The sequence below is a fragment of the Lactuca serriola genome, chromosome 9 (genome assembly GCF_051521515.1).
Source record: "Lactuca serriola cultivar US96UC23 chromosome 9, Lser_US96UC23_V15, whole genome shotgun sequence".
Taxonomy (NCBI): Eukaryota; Viridiplantae; Streptophyta; class Magnoliopsida; order Asterales; family Asteraceae; genus Lactuca; species Lactuca serriola.
Window position 1 is genome coordinate 12,738,819 of NC_136416.1, and position 5,558 is coordinate 12,744,376.

Below are 5,558 nucleotides of genomic sequence, written 5' to 3' on the forward strand. Positions count from 1 at the left end.
CAGTTTCAATAGTTCAGTGGCAAATAGATAACAAAAAAAAGTTTAGTGACTAAATGTGAAAAAAGTCGAAAATTCGTTACCCTTTCAAGTCATTATCCATTCTTTTTATTATTATTATTATTATTATGTCAGCATCCTCACCTTCGTTGTTGTTGACTCTATTTCACATCCTATAATGCTACTAGGTATTTGTATTAAATCTTTGTTTTTTAATGTTTTTTGAAAATTTTATGATATGTGTATTAAAGAAGATTTTGATTCATGGATACATGGCTTCTTAAAGCATGGTTAGGTGGTTGGAATCCAATTTTGGCTCAGGAGAGAGAGGGATAGATGTTATTTGGTGAAAAGGTTAAAAGGGCCTGGGTGAATAAATTTGTGAGTATCCTATCATTTTTCATCAACAAAAAATAATTTGGGAGTAAATCATAAAACTAGATCAAAATTGTATTTTTTTCGAAGATCTCCTTTTTTTTTTCTATATATTGATATGGATGCATTTGTGTAGCATTAAATATTATATATTTGATATATATTTTCTTCAAAAAAATAAAATCCTGATAATAAAAAACTAGAAGTGTGGGAAAAACTCATGCTTGTCAAAAACTTTAAAAATTGCTTATTGGTTTTTAATTTTTATTTCAAGAGCTCGTAACAATGTCATAAGTTTCGTTAAATGAATAAATGGAAATATCTTCTTTTTCTAACTTTATTTCTAATAAAAGGATTTGAAGAGAAATAAATAAAATGTTTAAAGAAATTTAATATTCTTATATTTTTATTTTTATTTATCTTTTTATTCATATGAAATAAAATAATGACAAATATCTTAAAATATTATTAATTTTATCAAAATGTAACAGTTATAACTATTTCATATGGGTAGTAAGATAAATAAAAAGAAAATATATTATCGCTAAAACTTGATAACAGTTATAACTATCTCAATTCTTTAAGTTTTCTTTCAAAATTATCCAATTTAATAACATAAAATACAAATTCTTTATCCTTATTTTTTCCTCCTTCCTTTTTTTTTCGGTCGCTAAAACTTGATAACTAGACTTAAAAGTGCTTTGGGACGACTGTACGTTACATCATAGCAGCACGACCAAATGGAGGTGGAAAGTCGGTTGGGCACTAGTGCTTTATATTATACTAATATAATATGAATTCAATTAAGTTAAGGGTTTTTCCCTTATTAGTAAAGTTGCTCGAGGAGCGGCTCGCCTAGATGCCCAGTCTTTCTCTGCCGTCAACTCGACGTCATCGTCACCTGCAAGATAAGGCCAAAAACTTGACTTTACTAACCAAGCGAGAAAAGCCCTTTCTATCTTCTTAGTCAAGCGCGCTAGCTGCAATCAAACTCAAGCGCACACTAGAAAAGAAAGGGCTTGTGCTTCGAAGGAGCCGACTACCTTCATACTGACAGCACAACTACGTGCTGGCACTCAATTAGTAACGCTGACACGTCACTTGGCTCCTCGGCTGACTTCGGCTGCAAAGACTTTCTCCTTAGGCGCATGTCTCAGCAACACAAAGCGAAGACGCTTCGGCAAATAGAAAAGAGAGCGTCGATGCGTAGCCTTCATTCTACTATGCCACGAAAAGGTTACAAAATCACTTAGCTCAACGTTAGGAGAGTCAAGGGGGAACGCCATACCTACATAGAAGAACCGTTGTTCGCTGACTTTCTAAGGTATAACCTTTCGCCCCCTATTGAAAAGAGGCAATTAGCTTTGCACCACTGATAGACTACTTAAGATTCAATAGTCTAGTTTTGTTCTTTCTCAAGAACTCACTCCAACATCTGAAAAATCTAACTGAACAGTCTTCGCTACTTCGTGTCGCAACTTGGAAGTCTAGCTACCTATCCGTCTCCACCTTTTGCAATAGATGTATCCCACTCTGTCCAAGCAGTCGAGTTTCACTTCTTTCCTGTTCCCGTCGGTTGAGCGAATCCCATTGTTCCGGTCCGAGAATCCCTATGTATGAGGTCGAGCAGCTACGCTCTCGTTAGTCGAGGTTAGATCCTCATATGTCGCCACTCTCGTCACTGGGCATCACACACTCATATTCCAAAAATACAGAAACAAAGAAATTCCACGGGCGAACTACTAAAATATAATGAGCTAGAAATCCGAGCTCTAAATGATTCATTTTTTATTGAAAAGCTAGGACTTATGGGTTCTTATAGATCTAATTCATTGAAATTTCATCCAATAAAACGGAAAAATTATAAATCTCCAAAATAATAGACAAAAATACCACAAATAAAGCCATTGAGACACCCATCAATAACAAACTAAGTTTTGTTTGACATGGCCCATGCTTTGAAAGCAAGTGTTTATTTTAAATAAATAAATAGGCTAGAATACAATAGAAGGATATTTGTCAACGCAAATTGTAATTGATAATGGAAATGGAAATGTTGTGAAAATTTCAAATATAAACCATTAAAATTGAAAATTTCAAATATAAACCATTAAAATGTGATAATCGATCATTTATAATATTAACTGTAAATATTATATTAACAGTATAAAAATGTATCCATAATTAATATGTGAATCATGTTGCAATATTCACAATTTAATACATGAACCATCTTACAATATTTATTGTTTGATACCATGAATAGTGGTTATCTTAGTTTTTAATCTTATTACAATTTTTATTTAAATCAGTCCCTAGGAAGTATTTATTATTATTATCAACATATCAAATGAATTAACTAATTAAGTATACAGAAATGAGAAGAAAATGTTAAATATATTAAAAAGATTAACCATGCCCGTCGGAAAAATCCCACGTTCCACCTGTTGAGGCCTATCAACCGAGGTTAAATAATAAGAGCAACCACAATATTTTGAGCCATGGTAAACTTGTAAATGTCGAGCATTTCGTTAGCAATTTCATATTTTGGTTGTTAGACTAAGATCATTCGTATTTATATTTGTTGCAACTAATATTACGTTTCACACGGACGATTAATGATTTCAGTAAAAGCCACCACAACATTTTCAACAAATTAATTGTTTGACACGCTACATAATATTATGATATTACAATAATATGTATTCTTTTCTAGAGAAAATGACAATAACAACTTTTTCTAAAAGTTTTTCTATAAATTAAGAGAAAATTACAGAAATAGTCCCTGTGGTTTGATCGAATTCACAGTTTTTGTCCTTATGTTTAAAATTTGATAGGTTACATCCAGATGGGTTGTGAATATTGCACTGCAAGTCATTACTCCATATAAAAAGAACATTTGAGAACAAATTTGGACCACATAATTTTTTTAATTAAAATTATAAAATAATATTCACATAAATCAAAAAATAGTTACAAACAATTAAAAAAACCACTAACTAACACCACTCGCCACTCAACCAACATCACCCACCACCACCACTCATCACTAACCACCACCACCCACCACCCATCACCACCCACCACCACTATCAACCACCACACACCACCACCATCATCACCTACCACCATCACCACCCACCTCCACCGCCTGCCACCACCACCAACAACCACTACCTACCACCCATCACTACCCACCACCACCACCCATCACTAACCACCACCACCACCAACAACAACAACCACCAGCCACCACCCATCATTACCCACCAACTACCGCCGCCACCACCAACCACCACCCACCACCATCATCGTCACCCAACCACCATCGCCTGCCACCACCACCCACATCCACCACCCGCGCACCACCCACCCACCACAACCACCACCACCGCCACCCGTCACCACCACCCATCATTACCCACCACCACCTACCACCCATCATTACCTACCACCACCCGCCACCACCCATCACCCATCACTACTCACCACCCGCCACCAACCACCACCCGCCACCACCAACCACCACCCATCACCAACCACCACCCGCCAACATCATCACCACTCATCACCCAACCACCACCACCTGTCACCACCACCCATCACCACCGCCTACTACCACCACCCACAACCACTACCTACCACCCATCATCACTACCCATCACTACCTACCACCACCAACCACCACCCATCACTAACCACCACCACCCACCACCCAATCACCACCACCCGCCACCACCTCCACCACCCATCACCACCACTAATAACCATTACCTACCACCCATCACCACTATCGACTACCACCACCCATCACTACCCACCATCACCCATCACTACCCACCATCACCAACCACCACCCACCATCCATCACCACCTGCCACCACCACCACCCACCACCTACCCATCACAACCACCACCACCCGCTACCAACATCACCATCCACCATCATTGTAACATCCCAAAATTCAAGGCCAAAAATTTCATTTTTAAATACATTATTGTATAAGACCATCAATATAAAAAACATTCATATTAATATTTTTTGTCAAAACCAAAGTGTCAATAATCAAAACATATTATCATAAAACCATATCAGAGTGTAATCCCAAAGATCTCATGTGCGGAAAACATATTATGATGCGCTGCGATCAAGCTGGCTCCTTTCCTTTGAAAACGAGTACCTGAAACCAAAACTGTAAACCGTAAGCACGAAGCTTAGTAAGTTCCCCCATCATACCACATACCATACAATCACACAACATACATACTGCCATGCATTTTTGGGGTCCCCGACCTACCCGGTACGACCATTCTGGGGTGCCGACCTACCCATGCGACCATTCTGGGGTGCCGTCCTACCCGTGTCAAGCCATTTTGGGGTGCTGACCTACCCATCGGTCCTAACAACCGACCCTCGGGGACTATTCCACCCCCTACTGCTACTATCACATGTATATCATAACATAAACATACTATCAGACATATATGGGGTGTCCGAACTACCCTTCGGTCCTAACAATCGAACTTGGGGACTATTCCCCTCCTACTACCACTATCATATATAACATATCATGTCAGCATATAAACATATCATCACATACTTGTCAGACATATTTGGGGTGTCTGACCTACCCTTCGGTCCTAACAACCGAACTCTACTACTATCACATAGAACATATCATGCCAGCATATAACATATCAGGTAGTAGCAAACCTAGATGATATCACAAAGACAATCATCTAACATACAACTCCTACTGATGGGCCAGCATTGTGGCCGTAGACCCACCGCTACTGGAAGGTAACTCACCTCACACTGCTGAAGTCCCGAAGACACAATCCCACACTTGCTGAAGCCCCGTAGACTCGACCCCAGCTGCTGGATGACAGATTCCCGAACTGTCAACACCAAAATAACACCCAATTAATAATTGGGTCCCACTACATAACCATAAGTAAATTATTTGGGTAATTACTACATTACCCCTAGCCTGGCTTATTCAAGCCCAAGGCCCAAACCATAGGCCCAAATTCAATTAGGAACCAAAGCCCAACACATGGCCCAATTTTCCAAATTGGGCCCAAACCTTTACATGGTCTCACTCTAAGGCCCAATATCATATAATCATTAAGGCCCAAACTATGGCCCAATTTTCCAAATTGGGCCTAAACCCCTTACATGGTCT